Genomic DNA, 21,453 nt, shown 5'->3' on the forward strand with positions numbered 1-21,453 from the left:
TCCTTTTTTTAATCTTACTTTTTCTCACCATCAGTTTTCAATTATCCCTAGGTCAGCCATTCCTCAGTCCAGAGGAGTATTTGAATGTTTGGGAAATGATTAAAAAGAAGCGTCATTAAAAACTGTTGGAACTAAGATTTAGAGTTTTTTGAACACTAGGAGTATGCCTTTGTTGATATTTTATTGACTAAAGCAATCTTGTTTAGTTTTTGCTTATGACTCAAGAAATGTTCTAGTTCAGAGTTTCTTCACGTCATTGAAGACTAGCTTATTTAAGTAAACTTCTGCCTGAATTATTTTCCTAAATAATCTTTTTACAGGGGTGCTTGGGTAGCTTAGTTGGTTAAGCATCCTATTCTTGATTCCAGCTCAGGTCATGATCTTATGGTTTGTGAGATCGAGCCCCACGGGCTCTGCACTGACAGCATGGAGGCTGCTTGGGATTCTCTCTCCTCAAAATAAATAAATAAACATAAAAAATAATCTTCTTACATGTATCCACATTTTCTATCTTTTGATCTCTGTTTCTTAATGCCAAATGTTAGAAAAATGGGAATTTCTAAGAGGTTTCTTTACTGCACTTTGGGAGTTATATAATTTTAATGAGAGAATAATAAATTAGTAGGAAATAAAATAGAAAAGTTGTTCTCGGTGTGTAAGCATAGGAATCTGTGAACTTAAATTAAGGCAACTTGTAGGGAAATGCCTGAAATCACACATCCATTTCATGTACTTTAATCCAGTTATGTGTTATAGCTGAACTACAGTAAAGCGAGCATAATTGATAACTAAGTGGCATTTGTCTCCAGAAGACAAGTGTACCACTCAGGTTCCTCTAGAACCAAAAGGATGTATATACGTAGAGATTTATTATAAGGAATTGGCTCATCAGTATTACAGGCTGAAAAGTTCCAAGACCTGTAGTCAGCAAGCTGGAGACCCAACAATAGCTGATGTTTTAGTACTACTCCAGAGTTAGGAAAAACCTGATGTTCCACCTCAACAGTTAGGCAGGGGGAATCCCTTCTTACTCCTGAGAAGGGTCATCCTTTTTGTTCTATTCAGGCCTTCAGCTGTGATTGGATAGGGCCTGCCTTCCTTACAGATGGCAATCTGCTTTATTCAGTCTACTCATTCAAATGTTATTCTTATCCAGAAACATCCTCAACAGGCACACCCAAAATAATGTTGACCAAATATCTCCATGGTCCAGATGACACATAAAATTAACTGTCACAATAAGTTTGGTTTCACATTTGAAAATGAGTTCAATTCACTGTATTAACAGAATAAAAAATAAAAACCATATGATCATTTTAATAAATGCAGAAGAAACAACAGCCATTTCAGATAAAAACTCTCAGAGAGAACTTTATCAATAAAGCAAGTATAAGAAACCTACAACATAAGAAACTAAAATGGTAAAATATTACACAGTTCCAAAGATTTAGATCAAAGCAATAATTTTCATTCTCATCATTTCTACTCATGATTTTATGATGATTGTAGCCTCTGCAATAAGTCAAGAAAAAAAATAATGGGCCTAAAAAAGAAGAAAACTCTTCCTACTTATAGATGATATGATTGTTTATGAAGAATATATCTACATGTAGGTTTTGTGCTCAATGTAGATCTGGATCTTCTTCAGTAGAAGAGAAGGAAGAACCCTAAATAGACTCACTCTTATATAGCATTTAATTTTTGTCAGTAGCATCAAAGCAATCCCCTGAGGAGAAGAGTCTTCAGTATTTGGGAAAAAATGAAACTTGAACCCCACCATATAGAACTTCTTTAAAAACTTTTTTTTTTTAACTTTAGGGGTGCCTGGGTGGCTTAGTCGGTTGAGCATCCAAATTCAGTTCAGGTCATGATCTTGTGGTCTGTGAGTTCGAGCCCTGTGTCGGGCTCTGTGCTAACAGCTCAGAGCCTGGAGCCTGTTTCTGATTCTGTGTCTCCCTTTCTTTCTGCCCCTCCCCTGCTCATGCTCTGTTTCTCTCTCTGTCAAAAATAAATAAACGTTAAAATTTTTTTTACTTTATTCATTTTTGAGAGAGAGAGAGAGACAGAGCATGAGAAGGGGAGGCACAGAGAGAGGGAGACCCAGAATCCGAAGCAGGCTCCAGGCTCCAAGCTGTCAGCACAGAGCCCGACGTGGGGCTCAAACTCACAAACCGCGAGATCATGACCGGAGCGAAAGTTAGATGCTCAGTCAACTGAGCTACCCAGGTGCCCCCAGAACTTCTAATTAAAGATGGATCCTAGATGTGAAAGAGAAAACTAAAATATAAAGTTTTTAGAAGAAAATATAGGAAATTATCTTTATAACTTGGGGATAGACAAAGGTTTCTTAAGTCATAGAAAGCAATAATCATAAAAGATAAAATTGATGAGTTGTACTTTATTAAAGTTAAAAACTTCTGCTTATTAAAAGATATTAGAAAGTCCTGAATTAGGAGAAAACATTTGCAAAACATATACCTGGTAAAGGATTGGCATCTGGGATATATAAAGAACTCAACTCAACAATAAAATTACAAAAATATCTCAATAAAAAATCGTCTAAAAATTTAACAAGAATCTTCACAAAAGAAGATATATAAAATTAAAACATGTTCACATGAAGACTTGTACATTGACATACTGTTCTTAGTAGTTATGTTCATAATAGGAACTAGGCTGCAAAATTGTTGGAAGGACTAGAGAGGCTGCAAAATTTTTGGAAGGACTAGAGGACTAAAAGGGTTTGTAGGGAAGATAGTGTTACCTAGAGATCAGGGATGCCAGGGAGATCTATTGCTCCTGCACTCCCCAGCCCCTGGCCAGCTTCTGTCTCTTCTCCAGCCTGCTGCTGAAATCTCTTTTGACTTTCTTCTATCTTTGCATATCTGAAATATAAATATCAACATGAAATAGAACTTTTTTTTTTGTCTCTGGACAGCTTCATGCAGGGGAGAGTCAGTAGGACTGGCATAATAGTGATTATTGGTACTCTAAATCCTGTCAGTACTCTTGTTGACAATACTGTCAATATTTTGTTAGATTTTAGGAGCACCAGTATTGATGCCAAACAGATAGAGGCTCTAGTCTTTATTCAACCACTTGCTTAAATAATGATCTTTGGCAAATTATTGATCATGTTTCCTATATTAGTAACATAGGGATATTACAATGCCTGTAAGTTAATACTATCTTTAGATACGTGTTATTCATTTTCAGGCATTTAGTAATGTTATGTCTGTGGTTATAGGTTGCATTATTTCTGACATTTTTAAAAAATTAGTATTATATCTGAATACTAAAGTCAGATATATCTTAGGCTGTAAAGTAATGCTATTTTTTATTGGTTCTGGGACATTGGAATATGCAACTTCTTTTTTTTTTTTTAATTTTTTTTTTAAACGTTTTTTTAATTTATTTTTGAGACAGAGAGAGCAGAGCATGAACAGGGGAGGGTCAGAGAGAGGGAGACACAGAATCTGAAACAGGCTCCAGGCTCTGAGCTGTCAGCACAGAGCCCGACGCGGGGCTCAAACTCACGGACCGCGAGATCATGACCTGAGCCGAAGTCGGCCGCTTAACCGACTGAGCCACCCAGGCGCCCCTGGAACATGCAACTTCTATTGGCTTAGTAGTTAATTGCAATTTTGATGTTTCCTTCTTGATAATATAGAGACTGAAGTGAATGTATACAATTATAAACTGTTTTTACTGAAAGCTTTTTTGTGTTTTGTGACTGGCATTTAAAATCTTAAGTAGTTTTAACAGCCATATGAAAATCAAGTTTCCAGATTAAAAACATGAAGTTAACACATCTATTTTCCTTTAGGTCTGATATTCTACACGTGTTCATTGACCTCAGTTGTTTAGAACATATATAAAAATGGAAATTTGAAATGGTCTTCTGTTTTGGCAAATTCTTATGTGTAATGTTGTGTCACTGATTGTCTTGTTAATTTAACTTTTATATCTGTGTTTTGTTCACAGATATGTCTGTCTTACCTGATAACTCATACCATCCCATTCTGACTATGAAATCCTTTTTTTGTGAGTCAAATGCAAATGATTGTGCTTTGGTTTCAAGTATAGATATATTTCCAATAACAGACCAGAGAACTGAATTCAAAAATCTTTTTTATGCTCATAGATGATCTTTAACATTTCCTCTTTGGTAAGTTAAGTATGTAGATTCTGTCCTAAGAAGATCTTAATGGGGAAACATTCTCAAAAGTTTTATCCTTTCAACTCTTATGGGTGCAGAAAGAAAATGGGCTACCTTCTTGATATATATAACCTGGATATAGATTATATCTATTAGATATTTAATATCTATGTATATATATATGTATATATATACATATACACACACACACACATTAGTCCCTTTAATCATACTTTGTTGTTTCTGGTTCTTCTATTACAGTTGGCTTTCTTCTTAGGCAGTTGTTACCCATTTTGTAGCAAAGAAGACTTTTGGCTTTTCTAGGTTAATAAAGTGGACCAAGTCCTGAGATTCAATTCTATTCACCTAGTTTGGGTCATGTGCCCATCCCTAAACCAATCACTGTTGCTGCTGGGGTGGAATGTTTAATTGGCCAGTCTAGCATCACCTAAAAAAACATAGCCTAGGGGCGCCTGGGTGGCGCAGTCGGTTGAGCGTCCGACTTCAGCCAGGTCACGATCTCGCGGTCCGTGAGTTCGAGCCCCGCGTCGGGCTCTGGGCTGATGGCTCGGAGCCTGGAGCCTGTCTCCGATTCTGTGTCTCCCTCTCTCTCTGCCCCTCCCCCGTTCATGCTCTGTCTCTCTCTGTCCCAAAAATAAAACAAAACAAAACAAAACAAAAAAAAAACAAAAAAACGTTGAAAAAAAAAAAAACATAGCCTAATCTTGGGCGAGAATCAAGGTGTTCTTTTTAGTCAAAATATCCTAATGCAGGAAAGTCTTAGGAATGAATAACGCCATAAAACTTAATGATTTAATTCTGCCATACCAATTACAGTAAAATTTTTTGAAAGAAAAAGTAAAAAAATAAAAACCTGTCAAGTTCTGTAAAACTCTACCAATGGTGAAAGTTGAAAACTTTTTTCTCCCCACAGATCTTTGCCTTTTTTCAGTGTAGCTTCTTGTTTATGAAGTTATACCTCTTTGCTTATATTAGGCTCAAAATGTTTGTGGAATGAATTTGGCCATAGCTTGTTATTGTGGATATAATTGCAGCAGCACCGTATTAACTTGAATTGAAAATGGATGTAATTTACTATTTGATTAAAGAACTGGGCCTTCTGTCAGTTTTCTTTTCAATATACATTTCACAGAGAGGAGAAATAAAAGCCTGTGGTGGGATAGGCTTTATGATTACCTCTACTGTGAAAGGAAGGATTGCCATTTATAGTCTTGGGCTAGGGATTATATAGATCAGGTGTGGTCATTTTACAGCAAAATTCATTTCCCAAACAGAATTGGAGTAGTGGGAAGCCATTTTCAACTTATTTCCTATTTTCTTGGACAAAGTAAACCAAACCAGCAATGGGTGGGCAGACCTGGTGTGTGATAATTGTTTATTGCTATAAAAAGAATTCCTTGACCCCTACCTGGCCCTCTCAGCATACTTCAGCAACAGCTCTTGCAACACAAAGTGAGCCAAAATCAAAATGGTGAACTATCGCACTAACCCTGCCATTCCTGGTATTGTACTTTCATCTCCACTTTAATGGGATCACTTTAAGCCTGTGAAGAAACGTTTTTGCATTTTGATTTAATAGATAGCTGCTGCAGCTTGTATTTATTCACTAGTAAAGACAAAACATTCCTTTTTTTTTTTATTTGTTGGCAGTTGATGGATGGTTATAGGCAGCCACATCTGAGGAAATAAGTGAATTTCTCATTACATATATAAGTGAATAATCTTTACTCTGATTATTGTATAAGTTATGCAAATATGGGTTTTTTTTTGTTTTTTTTTGGCATCAGAAATGCAGTTGAATGGAATTGTTTTAAAGTGGTCTTTACTTTCAAGGCCTGGCAGAACATGAAGCTGATATAGGCTGTATTTATGATTACTTTTTGGACTCAGTCCAATCTGGATTTAAATATATTAAGAGTACATGTGACTATGAGGAAATGTAGATCATTAAAACTGCATTTTTTATGGAGCCTGATTTTACATTTGGACTGATTAATGAGTTTCTGTGGAGTAAAAATAGAGCACATTCCACCAAACCACTTTCTAGATTTTATCAGTGGACCCATTGCCCTTGGGGTAGTGAAAGAATTCTCTTGTCCAGTTTGTTAATGATTCATTACAGCAATGACAATTCTACATTTTATTTGAATTAATCAATTTCTTAGACAATGGACATAGAGTTGGAAATCTGACTTGTAGTTTGTAGCTACAAGTCATTTTCTGGCCAAAAATGTGCTTTTTAACATTTATGACATGTTTCTCATTAATTAAGGCAGAGTCCCCATATTTACTAATGAAATACTTTGAGGTCTTCTAATCAAAGCTTCTGCATACTGATCAGGTAATTCAATTTTTAAATAAATTTTTAAATACAACTGTGGCAAATCATTAAATAATTCAAATATAGTGAGGTCAACATTATATTTTAGTTTTACTTTTATCTTTTTTCTTATGTTACTCTCAATACTGTAGTGTTTTGGCAATCATTCAACTAATGCTTAATGGAGCATATACTCTGTGTTGGTGATGGATATACAGTGCTAAAACAGACCTGAATCTATCCCTCATAGAACATAGGTTCTAGTGTGGGAAACAGATGTTAATTAAATAAACACATAAACACATGTTGGCAAATTGTTAAGTGATCTGAAGAAGAAGAATGAGGTGCTAGGAAATGAAACCCTTTTGGTTTGAGAGAGATCAAGAGTGAGGGAGAAACTTTATGTCACTTAAGAGAGGGATCCATCTGAAAAGAAAAACACAACAAAACAACAAAACAAGAAAGGGATCCATCTATTTCTGGATATTTCTACTCCACGTGTGGGGCTTTAGTCCAGGCAGCCTCCTCCTGCTGTGCCCACTTCGAGTTGTATCCCCTACGTCTGTCCCCATATTGCTCCTCCTAAATCAGATGTAAGGAAATATATGTTTCTCACATACATATGTTTATTACAGGCAATCATACATATATATTACATATATGATTATATGTATATAAACCTGTTTTCTCAGCTAATGGTAATGCTTTTCCATGTCATTAAATATTTTCCCATAAGTTATACAAAGACTTTTTAAAGGAATATTCTGTTGTTTTCAGAAAATGTTTTTTTCCTTCCATTTTTTAGATTTTTGATAAACAGTGCTAAGGTGAACAGTCTTAAACATAAGTGGTACATTAGTTGATAATTATTTTGTTATGGTAAGTTCCCAGTTGTTATGATACTGGTGACAGATTATTCATATTTTAAAAATCACTACCCATTTAAAAGTTTTGTTATATGTTAGCAGATTGTTGGCAGGATTTGTTTGTAATATGTCATGGATTGGATTAATGCAGCTTTATTTTTCTATTTGTGAGTCTGAAGTCAAGCAGCTAAGAGTAAGAGTCGTGGAGGTTAGTTCTGCGTGTTGGATCCTTGTTGGCCATAAGCTGATTTAAATCCCATTTTTCCCTTCTCGATTCCACAGAATAATAATAAATGTCTTCTTATAAGAATTATATGTGTTCTGCGTATATTTTCCTATTGAAGGTGTAATTTTGGCCAGGGAGAAATCGAAGAAACACTTAAAATCCATGTGTGTTTTTCTGTCCTCTCTTTGTTTTTCTTCGTGCTCATGTTGAGTATATTTACCCTTTTTCTGCATTAAATAATTTCACAAGTTAATAACAGAGAAAAGATATCAGCAGTGCCAGACACATTCTCACACTTGAGTGGAAATACAGGAATTGCCAGATAAAATGAATCTGAAAAGCTGCCTTATTTACTTATAGTGCTACTATGTGGTTTTCTAAGGAAGTGTACTGAGAAATAAATATGTGTTGTCAGTTAATTTTATAATTTAAAATATCTTATTTCCAACAATATTATTTGTTTTTCTTTTAATATTTAGTGTTAAATTTTTGACCATATTGTTCACATTAGGAAGCCTGAAATAAATTGTGTTTCTTCCAAAGGCATTAATTTTTCTGTCTAATTAGCTTTCATAAAGTTGTTTCCCATTTTAGAAGTAGTATCGGAAATTTCTTAGGTGGCAAGAGACATGTGATCAGAGTGCATTGAGTGTGGGTAGTGTTTGTGGCATGGCTGTTAAATAAATAAGGTTTTATTTTTCCTGAGACTTACATTCAAAATTCAGTATGACATATAGGATTTAAAAATATGGTAACCTAGAATTTATTTGAAAGCTGTTAGCAGGTTATTTTTGTTTCTACTAAGCAAGAGCACCCTTAATATATATTATTCAGAGCTTCTATTGTGGGGACTGTGCATACACGGTTGTTTTATTAATTTTTTTCATTTCCTCCTCCCTTTGCCCCTTTATGAAAAACAATATTTCTTCATTAATATTTTCCTACATTGATATTAGTGTTTGAACTGTGCAAAAAAGATGGAAGAAAGTTAGGGGATGCTGCCTTAATCTCCAGTTCTCTTCTCCAGAAGTGGAGAAGAGGTGAACATCTTTCATATCAGTGAGATGTTTTTGAACATGGCCAGCATTCTCTTGTGAACCCTGGAAAATGGCTGGTTCTCTGTCCAGCCCCTTGCATTACTCAACAAGTTCCTATGTACTCTGTGGTTCCTCAGTGAATGGGAAATTGAAAATCCCAGGGAGGGAGGCTGGTAAGTAGGATGAATCTCACATCAGTTGAACCTTTTTTTTCATTCACTATCCTTGCAACATCCAGTAAGTCACTTAGCATTTTTGTGGCCTAATTTCTTATCCATGAATTGTGGTGATTGGAGGAGATGATTTACTTTCTGGGGTTCATTCCAGGTGCAGGATTAACTTCAAATTATGTCCATTTAGTCATGTAGAAAGAAATATCTGATAGACTCAAAAGTGGAAGTTAATATATCTAAGCATTATAGAGAAGGATTATATGTTGTATACTTCCATGCCACTTCTCTTGGCTCTGATACATGGTCTTACAGACTCCTATGAGCAAATATTTATAGTCATAAAACACTTAGATCCTAAGAGTCTATAGAGCACTATTTTTAATCTGATCTCGCCCAAATTTATCATCCATAAAAATGTGAAATGCAGTGCATGAATTCAGAACAAAATAACTTCATCTGTCCCTTAATGCTAAAGAGTTCAATTTCATGCTGTGTTTTACATGGCACAGCAGGAGTGGATTGTTTAATATCTGTAACTCTGAACTTCCACAGCCTTTCTATCAGATCCTCAGGTTAGTGTTGAGAAGCAGAAATTCTAAAAATAATTTCTACAGAATCTTTTGGAGACCCCTGGAGCAAGCTATTTGAATCCATTCCCCTTCTTTTGCATAGTTTTTCTTTGTCTGTTTGAACAGCAATCCCATGGGTCAGAAAGATAAAGTTTCTAGTCCCATACCTTAAATTGCTTTATAATTGCCTTACTTTATAAGGGAGACATATCTTGGCATGGTGAAGCCTAAAAATACTCAGAAGAAATTAATCTGAACCTATTAGAAGTAGAGGGAGTGGAGGAAATGTACTTTGGAAAATTGTTAGCTAGACTGGATAAACTCTGTCAACATAGTATGATATCATGCATAAAAAGCAAAAATAATGAGACCCAGACATTTGTTCTCAGCTACAATTTCAGTTTGGTTTTGTGACATAGAAAAATAATTTTGAGATGGAAAAAATATGTCCTACATTTAAATTAAAAACTAAGATGAATTCAAAATGGTTTGATTTTGGAATTTCCATAGTAGAGTGGGTAAAGAGTATGGAAATTATTTTAGGTTTGAATTGGGTAAAGGATGTATAACTTGTTAGCTGTATGACTTTGGCCAAATTAATTTAAATTCTCTGAGCCTCTGTTTCCTTATATGTTAAAAACCAGGTTATTTACTGAAAAAATATCTAATTTTTTAAAAAAGTTTATTTTGAGAGAGAGAGAGAGAGAGAGAGAGAGAGAGAATGCATGCGAGTGGGGGAGGGGCATAGAGAGAGAGGGATAGAGAGAGAATTCTAAGCAGGCTCAGTCTGAAGGGCCTGATGCCAGGCTTGAACTCACAAACTGAGAGATCATGACCTGAGCCAAAATCAAGAATCAGAGGCTTAAGTGACTGAGCCACCCAGGCACCCCAATCTCTAAATATTTTATATATTTGATCCTCTGAGCACCTAGAATGCATTTCTTGGTAACTCAATAAATAGAGCGTATATTTTCATATTTAGAATAGAATGGAAGGGAGGCAGAAGTATCTGAAACAATTCACAATAATGATTCATTAAAATTAGAATAAGAATTTTGGTTCTGGTATCATACTTTTTTACTATGACTGTGAAATATCTTTTTGGTCTTTTTGGTTTTTATTTTTATTTTTTTATTTGAGAGAGAGATCATAAGCGTGTGAGTGGGAGGGGGGCAGAGAGAGAGAGAGAGAGAGAGAGAGAGAGAGAGAGAGAGACTCTTAAGCAGGCTCTACCTTCAGAGCAGAGCCTGACTAGAGGCTCCATATCATGATCCTGGGATCATGACCTGAGCTGACATCAAAAGTTGGATGCTTAACCCACTGAGCCACCCAGGCACCCCAAGGGAACTTTTAAATATGTCTATGAGAACAAAACATGGAGAAATTTTTTTCTGGGGGGGTATTCTGGGACCTCTCCCACCTCCTGGAGCTTTCAAGCATATTGTGCACCTTGACAAAATCATGGTTTTGTGAGTTCTGCAGATAGTCATTGGGAGTGGAGGTGGGGAAGGGGGTAGGTAGAGGAGGGGGAAAAACAAGGGATGGTTAGTTAGGCTTCCTGCAGACCTTCCTTCATTAATGGATATAAGGACAAAGGAAAGGGCCTTTGCACTCTTGTATACTGACTTCGTTGATTAATATTGATCTTAGAAATTATATTTCTTTCCCCCCCTGCTCAGTCAGTGTAAATGTAATTATATTGTTTACTTTTCATACACTACGGTGAAAGACTGTTATTTGTCTTTGACTGGTATTACTATATGAAATACAACCCAGGAAATCAAAGTGATATTCAAATATTATTTTTTACCTTAATTAGATCTAAATATTTTAAAACTCTGTTTCCTGTATTAAAATAATTATTATAAATTGTTCAGGTAATTATAATAATTTTCTCCCAAAATTACTTGTATAAGAGAGTACAGGTACAAATGAGTAATGATTGAATAAGGACACAGATGAAATAAATCAGTGTTATAATTGATATTATATATAACCAATGGGTCCATTGGGGTGTACAGTGATGGGTGTATAGTGTATTCCATATATGAAGTGGCAGGAAACAGAGAATTTTTCTGTTCTACTATTAGATCAGTTTCTTGCAAAATTTTTAAGCTTTTTTTAAGCTATTTGAAGAATCGTATGGCTCTACCATCTTGGAAAATCAATTCTGTAAAATACAAGTATTTGAGTACAGACTAAAACGTAAAAAATTTCTTTGATTTATCACAACATTTTGAGTTTACTTCAGCTTTGTTTTGTTTTGTTTTATTTTGTTTTATTTATTTTTTTTTTTGCAGGGGAAAGAGGGAGACCACAATCATGGTCACATTTAAAGAGCTCAGTTGATCAAGTATATTTAAATACTTTTTGATTTTTGAACTCCTATGAGAGAGCTAGGAAAACATTTTTATATGAAGGAGACAACTTGGTTTTTCTCAGCTAATAAGCAGAACTGTAGTCAGTCAAGCTTCAGCAGGCATATACAGCAGTGTGGCTACTGCTTACTAATCATATTAAACATAGTTATATTCATTGCTCTGCCAGAATAACCAGTATGGACTTTTTAATGTCTGACTTCTTTAGCTTAGCATAATGTATGTTATATTCATTTACATTCATTACATTGAGTCTAATTTTACTTTTTTCTAATGTACACTTTCTTTTGAGACCACAAAGAAATGCTGGTCTGTTTGGAGTATGCCAAAGAGGCTGGAATTTGGTTCAGATTTGTGACTGGTAATGAAAACTTTATAAGAGAATGAATGTGTTATAGAAGCAGAATATTCTACTCATCTTTTGGAATTTATTGTGAAGAGTTTCAATATGAATAGATCTCTTTATATTTTTTACAGTTAATTAGCACATTAGATACTTTAAAAAAATGTTTATTTATATATTTTGAGAGACAGAGAGAGTATGAGTAGGGGAGAGGCAGAGAGAGAGAATCCCAAGAAGGCTCCATGCTGCCAGAGTCCGACACTCAACCGACTAAGCCACCCAGGCACCCCAGTGTTAAATACTTTTTTAGAAAAAGTTCTTAGGGACACCTGGGTGGTGCAGTTCATTAAGCATCTGACTTGATTTAGGCTCAGGTCATCGTTTCATGGTTAGCGGAATTGAGCCCCGTGTCAGGCTTCATGCTGACAGTGTGAAGCCTGCTTGGGATTCTCTCTCCCTCTCTCTTTCTCCCTTTCTCACTTGCATGTGTATGCACGCGCGCGCGCGCACACACACACACACACACACACACACACACACACATGCACTCTCTCTCAAAATAAGTAATAAACTTTAAAGGAAGAAAAAAGGGTTTAAATTCCAGTTCGTTAGCATGCAGTGTAATATTAGTTTCAGGTGTACAATATAGTGATTCAACACTTCCATTAAACACCTGGTGCTCATCACAAATGCACTCCTTAATCAGATTTCACCCATCCCCTCACTCACCTCCCCACTGTTAACCATCAATTTTTTCTTTATAGTTAAGGGTGTGTGTTTTTTTGGTTTTTCTTTCTCCCCCCACTTTGTTCATTTGTTTTCTTAAATTCCACATATGAATTAAATCATATGATATTTGTCTTTCTCTGACTGACTTATTCACTTAGCATAATACTCTCTAGCTCCATCCATGTCTTTGCAAATGGCATGATTTTGTTCTTTTTGATGGCTTTTTGATATATATATATATATATATATATATATATATATATATATATGATACACACACACACACACACACACACACACTACCTGTTCTTTATCCATTCATCCATGGACTATTGGGGCTGTTTCCATAATTTGGCTATTGTAGATGCTTCTGCTATAAACTCAAAATGGATTAAATACCTAAATGTGAGACCTGAAACCATAAAAATTCTAGAAGGGAGCACAGGTAGAGATTTCTCTGATATCAGCTGTAACATCTTTCTATATATGTCTCCTGAGGCAAGGGAAACAAAAGCAAAAATCAACTATTGGGACCTCATTAAGATAAAAACTTCTGCACAGCAAAAGAAACAATCAGCAATACTAGAAGGAAACATACAGAATGGGAGAAGATATTTGCAAATGACATATCTGATAAAGGGTTAGTATTAAAAATATATAAAGAGCTCAAATTCAATACCCAAAAAACAAATAGTCCAGTTAAGAAATGGGCAGAAGACATGAATAGACACTTTTCCAAAGAAGACATATACATGGCCAATAAACACATGAAAAGATGCTCAACATCACTGATCATCAGGGAAATGCACATTAAAAACTGCAATGAGCTATCACCCCACACTTGTCAGAATGACTAAAATCAACAATACAAGAAACAACAGGTGATGGCATGGATGTGGAGAAGGGGGAACCCTCTTGCATTCTTGGTGGGAATGCAAACTGGGGTGCAGCCACTGTGGGAACAGTATGGAGGTTCCTCAAAAAGTTAGAAATACAACTTCCCTTCAATCCAGCAATGTCAGTACTTGGTATTTACCAAAAGAATACAAAAATACTAATTCAAAGGGAAGTGTGCACCCTGAAGTTTGTAGCATATTAAATATTTCCATGCATTGTTTGTATCTGGTGAACATGTAAAGAGCAAAAGCTCCTTCAGCAATTTTTGTAGAATCTTAATAGGTTCTATACTTCTACAAATAGAACAATAGCCTTTCAATAAATGCTGGCTTCACTAACTGCATAATGCATCTGTTTCCTAAAATTGTCTTTGTTTAACATTTGTTTGTTTAATGTTTCTTAACAACTTTTTAGATGAGGGCACATTTCCGTTAAAATAATTGATTAAATTTCATAAAAATATGTAGCTTCTCCATTGGAATATATTGCTGGAAGTAATTGATCAGAAATTTTAACCTGTAAATCTGAGTTCATTTTGCGAAATATCATTCGTCATTCATAGTCAGCAATAACTAGGTGTAAATGTAGCAGAGAACATATTGGGAATCATATTAACACAGTTAACTGGTAACACAGTTAATGAGTTAACTGATAACACAGTTAATGAGTTAACTGTGTGGTAATTTCCCAAAGAGCTAGGCCTTTTTCTTCTGTAAGTTTGGGATGATGCAGGAAAGTTATTCCATTTATATTGAGTGGGTGGATGTTTAAGTAGATGTGAGCTAAAGATGGAGATTCAGGAGTATTAGTGGATTGCTAATAATGTAACTTGTTTTAATGCTAACAAATTTTCCAGCAGGTTATTATTTACATGTGTAAAGAAAGAAGAGTGTTTAGGGTTTGGTTATAACTGAGTTAAAAATGGATAAAGGATTTAAGAATAGGAAGGGATGAAAGAGTTGCAAACCTGGTAGATTGTAGATCAGCTGGTCAAAAACAGGGTAAAGAAGGACTTATTACAGCCTTGCCAATTTAATACCCACATTCTGTAGTTAAGATTTCTGTTGGTGCTCTACCCCTGGAATTGTCTAAACATATTTTTCAATGAAGTATCTGAATTTACTGAGCATTAAATTATCTGTTACAATAAAAGGTAGTTTGATAATTAGAATAAAATTACATTTCAGGTCTAGTTATTGATTTGGGCCTTAATTACTTATCACTATCAGTCACATTTTTGGTTAAGTAAGAGGTTGCTATGCTTAATGCTGAGCAATGTCTTTGTTGCTTAATGTAGGAATAAAGAATAATTTTGCCTAATTATGTTAATGATACATTCTTCTTAATTCTTACTGTCATAGCTAAAAAACATGGGTTGTTAGAAAACAATGAAATGGAAAATACCTCTGTTCTCTTTGTTCTTTATGAAATACTCTTTCAAGGGATAGCTTGTAACATGCAAACTTTTGGGCTCTCTCAAAGCGAATAACAGTGATTCCATTGAACATGTGGCATTTCTACATTTTATGTACACTCCCGTATTTTCATACCTTATATACTTGGAGATGTAAGACGTTTTTGCTGTCTGTTGGATAGGAAGTGGAGGTTACTGAATTTCTGATCTGAAATGGAAATTTTGTTGTGCCTTGGAGATAATTAACTGATAACCTTCAAGAATAATAATTTATTTTGGGGAGGGCTAGATTTTGGTATAAAAAATAAGGTGTTAAAAACTAGCTTTTCGGGCTAGTATCCAAAATCTATAAAGAGCTCACCAAACTCCACACCCGAAAAACAAATAACCCAGTGAAGAAATGGGCAGAAAACATGAATAGACACTTCTCTAAAGAAGACATCCGGATGGCCAACAGGCACATGAAAAGATGTTCAACGTCACTCCTTATCAGGGAAATACAAATCAAAACCACACTCAGATATCACCTCACGCCACTCAGAGTGGCCAAAATGAACAAATCAGGAGACTATAGATGCTGGAGAGGATGTGGAGAAACGGGAACCCTCTTGCACTGTTGGTGGGAATGCAAACTGGTGCAGCCACTCTGGAAAACAGTGTGGAGATTCCTCAGAAAATTAAAAATAGACCTACCCTATGACCCAGCAATAGCACTGCTAGGAATTTACCCCAGGGATACAGGAGTACTGATGCATAGGGGCACTTATACCCCAATGTTTATAGCAGCACTCTCAACAATAGCCAAATTATGGAAAGAACCTAAATGTCCATCAACTGATGAATGGATGAAGAAATTGTGGTTTATATACACAATGGAGTACTACATGGCAATGAGAAAGAACGAAATATGGCCCTTTGTAGCAACATGGATGGAACTGGAGAGTGTGATGCTAAGTGAAATAAGCCATACAGAGAAAGACAGATACCATATGTTTTCACTCTTATGTGGATCCTGAGAAACTTAACAGAAACCCATGGGGGAGGGGAAGGGAAAAAAAAAAAAAAGAGGTTAGAGTGGGAGAGAGCCAAAGCATAAGAGACTCTTAAAAAACAGAACAAACTGAGGGTTGATGGGGGGTGGGAGGGTGGGGAGGGTGGGTGATGGGTATTGAGGAGGGCACCTTTTGGGATGAGCACTGGGTGTTGTATGGAAACCAATTTGACAATAAATTTCATATATTGAAAAAAAAAACTAGCTTTTCCAATTACTGATCTGAATTTCTGAAGGAAATATAAATTAATATATTTGCTTGTGTTTTTAAAATGAATCATTTTTGTTATTTTGATTATTTTAGTCCAAAATGCTTCATTTTTTTATTTAGCTTTCTGACTCTGTGCTTGTGCCTTCAACACTTTCACAACCATTTTATGCTCATCAATAAGGAAAGCATGCTTGATCCTGTCATGAACACACTTAGCACACATGGAACCACCATATGCCCTGCTGATGTGTTTTTTCGTTCTAGACAGCCTCGTAAGACTTAGGTCTCACAGCACGAACTCCTCGAAGTCAGCCTGGGTACACGCCACATATGGATTTTGGTACTTTTGCAACCTTCTTGGTATAAAGGTAAATGATTCTATACCAGGGGGTTTGGCACAGCCTAGTTTTGTTAGAGGCTGTAGTGTAGGACAGCCTACAATGGTATGTCAAATTCTGGACCATTTTGAATGCCTGTAGATGCCATCCCTGGAAGAGGAAAAAAGGACTGAGTCATTTTTATTGTGTGCAGTTTTGTTTTGTTTTGTTTTGTTTTTTTAAAGTAGGCTCCATGCTAAGTGCAAAGCCCAATGCAGGGCCTGAACTAACGACCCTGAGGTTAAGACCTGAGCCAAGTTCAAGAGTCAGATACTCAACCAACTGAACCACACAGGCACCCCTATTATTAACTTGAATTTGTAATGGATCTGAGAAAGGACATCATATTACATTTATGTAATATTCTTACTATTTTTTTTTAATTTAAATCCAAGTTAGTTAACATATAGTATAATAGTAATTTCAGGAATAGAATTTAGTGATTCATCACTTACTATAACACACAGTGCTCATCTCAACAAGTGTCCTCCTTAATGCCCTTCACCCCTTTAGCCCTTTCCCCCACCCAACACCCTACCAGCAACCTTCAGTTTGTTCTCTGTATTTACAAGTCATTTATGGTTTGTTTTCCTCTCCATTTTTATCTTAGTTTTTCTTCCCTTCCTTTATGTTCACGTTTTGTATCTTAAATTCCACATGAGTGATCATATTATATATGTCTTCCCCTGATTGACTTACTTCGCTTAGAATAATACACTCTAGTTCCATCCACAATGTGGCAGATGGCCAAGATTTCATTCTTTTTGATTGCTGAGTAATATTCCATTGTACTCCACATCTTTTTCCATTTATCAGTCAATGAACATTTGGGCTCTTTCCATACTTTGGCTATTGTTGATAGTGCTGCTATAAACATTGCGGTGCATGTGCCCTTTTGAATCAGCCCTCCTAAATCCTTTAGATAAATACCTATTAGTGCAGTTACTGGATCACTGGGTAGTTCTATTTTTAATTTTTTGAGGAACCTCCATACTGTTTTCTAGAGTGGTTGCACCAGTTTGCATTCCCACCAACAGTGTAAAAGGGTTCCTCTTAACTCTGCATCCTTGCCAACATCTGTTGTTGCCTGAGTTGTTAATTGTAGCCATTCTGGAAGGTGTGAGTAGTATCTCATTGTGGTTTTGATTTGTTTTTCCCTGATGATGAGTGATGTTGAGCATTTTTTCATGTGTCAGTTGGCCATCTGGATGTCTTCTTTGGAGAAGTGTCTATTCATGTCTTTTGCCCATTTCTTCACTGGATTATTTGTTTTTTGGGTGCTGAGTTTGATAAGTTCTTTATGGATTTTGGATACTAACCCTTTATCTGATATGTCATTTGCAAATATCTTCTCTCATTCTGTCAGTTGCCTTTTAGTTCTGCTGATTGTTTCATTTGCTGTACAGAAGCTTTTTATCTTGATGAGGTCCCAATAGTTTATTTTTGCGTTTTTTCCCTTTACTTCTGGAGACATGTCAAGTAAAAAGTTTCTGTGGCTGAGGTCAAAGAGGTTGTTGCCTGTTTTCTTCTCTAGGATTTTGATGGTTTCCTGTCTTATGTTTATGTCTTTCATCCACTTTGAGTTTATTGTGTATGGTTTAAGAAAGTGGTCCAGGTTCATTCTTCTGCATGTCGCTGTCCAGTTTTCCCAACACCATTTTCTGAAGAGACTTTTTCCATTGGATATTATTTCCTGCTTTGTCAAAGATTAGTTGGCCATACGTTTGTGGGTTGATTTCTAGGTTATCTATTCTGTTCCATTGACCTATGTGTCTGTTCTTGTGCCAGTACCATACTGTGTTGATGATTATAGCTTTGTAATACAGCTTGAAATCTGGAATTATGATACCTCCAGCTTTGGTTTTCCTTTTCAGAATTGCTTTGGCTATTTGGGGTCTTTTCAGTTCCATACAAATTTTAGAATTGTTTGTTCTAGCTCTGTGAAGAAGCTGGTGTTATCTTGATAGGTATTGCATTGAATATGTAGATTGCTTTGGGTAGTATCGACATTTTAAGGATATTTGTTCTTCTAATCCATGAGTATGGAATGTTTTTCCACTTTTTGTGTCTTCAATTTCTTTCACAAACTTTGTATAGTTTTCATTGTAAAGCTTTTTCCTCTCTTTGGTTAGGCTTATTCCTAAATATTTTATGGTTTTTTGTACAACTGTGAATGGGATTAATTCCTTGATTTCTCTTTCTGCTGTTACTTTATTGGTGTACAGAAATGCAACAGATTTCTGTACATTGCTTTTATATCCTGTGACTTTGCTGAATTTATGTATTAGTTCTAGCAGTTTTTTGGTGGATTCTTTTGGGTTTTCCACACAGAGTATCATGTCATCTGTGAAGAGTGAAGTTTGACTTACTCCTTGCCAATTTGGATGCTTTTTATTTCTTTTTCTTGTCTGATTGCTGAGGCTAGGACTTCCAACAGTATGTTGAATAGCAGTGGTGAGAGTGGACATCCTTGTTGTGTTTCTGACCTTAGGAGGAAATCTCAGTTTTTCCCCATTGAGAATGGTATTAGTGGTGGGTCTTTCGTATATGGCCTTTGTGATCTTGAGGTGAGTTCCTTCTATCCCTATTTTCTTGAGGGTTTTCTATCAACAAACGATGTTGTATTTTGTCAAATGCTTTCTCTGCATCTATTGAGAGGATCATATGGTTCTTGTCCTTTTTTTATTGATGTGATGAATCACATTGATTGTTTTGTGGATATTGAACCTGCCCTGCATCCCAGGTATAAATCCCACTTAGTCATGGTGAATAATTTTTTAAATATATTGCTGGATCCGGTTGGGAAATGTTGAGGATTTTTGCATCCATGTTCATCATGGAAATTGGTCTATAATTCTCCTTTTTTTTTTTTTTTTTAAATTTTTTAAATATTTATTTATTTTTGAGACAGAGAGAGACAGAGCATGAATGGGGGAGGGGCAGAGAGAGAGGGAGACACAGAATCGGAAGCAGGCTCCAGGCTCTGAGCCATCAGCCCAGAGCCCGACGCGGGGCTCGAACTCACGAACCGTGAGATCATGACCTGAGCTGAAGTCGGACGCTCAACCGACTGAGCCACCCAGGCGCCCCTATAATTCTCCTTTTTAGTGGGGTCTTTGTCTGGTTTTGGAATCAGGGTAATGCTGGCTTCATAGAAAGAGTTTGGAAGTTTTCCTTCCATTTCTATTTTTTGGAACACCTTCAAGAGAATAGGTATTAACTCTTCCTTAAATGTTTGATAGAATTCCCCTGGAAAGCCATCTGACCCTGGACTCTTGTTTTTGGGAGATTACTAATTCGATTTCTTTACTGGTTATGGTTCCATTCAAATTTTCTATTTCTTCCTATTTCAGTTTAGGTAGTGTACATGTTTCTAGGAAGTTGTCCATTTCTTCCAGATTGCCCATTTTATCGGCCTATAATTCCTCATAATATTCTCTTATTCTTGTTTTTTATTTCTGCTGTGTTGTGATCACTCCTTTTTCATTTGTGATTTTATTTATTTGGGTCCTTTCCTTTTTTTTATATATAAAACTGACTAGTGGTTAATCAATTTTGTTAATTCTTTCAAAGAACCAGCTCCTGGTTTCATTGATCTGTTCTACTGTTTTTTTGGTTTCGATTGCATTGATTTCTGCTCTGATCTTTATTATTTCCTGTCTTCTGATGGTCTGGGGTTTTATTTGCTGTTCTTTTTTCCAGCTCTTTAAGGTGCAAGTTTAGGTTGTGTATCTGAGATCTTTCTTCCCTCTTTAGGAAGACCTAGATTGCTATATACTTTCCTCTTATGACTACCTTTGCTGCATCCCAGAGGTTTTTGGCTGTGATGTTATCATTTTCATTGGCTTCCATGTACTTTTTAATTTCCTCTTTAACTTCTTGGTTAGCACATTCATTTTTAGTAGGACTTTCTTTAGTTTCCAATATTTGTTGCCTTTTCAAATTTTTTTCTTGTGGTTGATTTCGAGTTTCATAGCGTTGTGCTATGAAAATATGCATGGTATGATCTCGATCATTTTGTACTTGTTAAGGGCTGATTTGGGTCCCAGTATGTGGTCTGTTCTGGAGAATGTTCCATATGCACTGGAGAAGAATGTATATTCCACTGCTTTAGGATGAAATGTTCTGAATATATCTGTTAAGTCCATCTGGTCCAGTGTGTCATTCAAATCCATTGTTTCTTAGTTGATTTTCTGATTAGATGATCTGTCCATTGTTATAAGTGGGGTGTTGAAGTCCCCTACTATTATGGTATTATTATCAATGAGTTTGAGTTTCTTTATGTTTTTGGTTAACTGATGTATATATTTTGGTGCTATCACATTTGGAACATAAATGTTTACAATTGTTAGGTCTTCTTGGTGGATGCACCCCTTAATTGCGATATAATGCCCTTCTTCATCTCTTGTTAGAATCTTTATTTTAAAGTCTAGATTGTCTGATATAAGTATGGACACTCAGGTTTTCTTTTGTAGACAGTTAGTATGATAGATGGTTCTTCATTCCCTTACTTTCAATCTGAAGTTGTCTTTAGGTCTAAAGTGGGTCTCTTGTAAACAGCATATAGATGGATCTTGTTTCCTTATCCATTATGTTACCCTTTGTCTTTTGATTGGAGCATTTAGTCCATTGACATTTAGAGTGAGTACTGAGAGATATTAATTTATTGCCATTTTATTGCT

General features: G+C 35.8%; 1 protein-coding gene and 1 pseudogene across 17 annotated transcripts in view; one reads left to right on the forward strand and one right to left on the reverse strand.

Moving 5' to 3' along the window:
- Positions 1-21,453, forward strand: part of KDM4C (lysine demethylase 4C) — a 437,058-nt gene that overhangs the window by 200,755 nt on the left and 214,850 nt on the right. The gene's annotated exons all lie outside the window — the stretch shown is intronic.
- LOC109260119 (60S ribosomal protein L34-like) lies at positions 16,488-16,858 on the reverse strand (annotated as a pseudogene).

This window comes from Panthera pardus, unplaced genomic scaffold (genome assembly GCF_024362965.1).
Source record: "Panthera pardus isolate Hobbes unplaced genomic scaffold, ASM2436296v1 HiC_scaffold_20, whole genome shotgun sequence".
Lineage (NCBI taxonomy): Eukaryota > Metazoa > Chordata > Mammalia > Carnivora > Felidae > Panthera > Panthera pardus.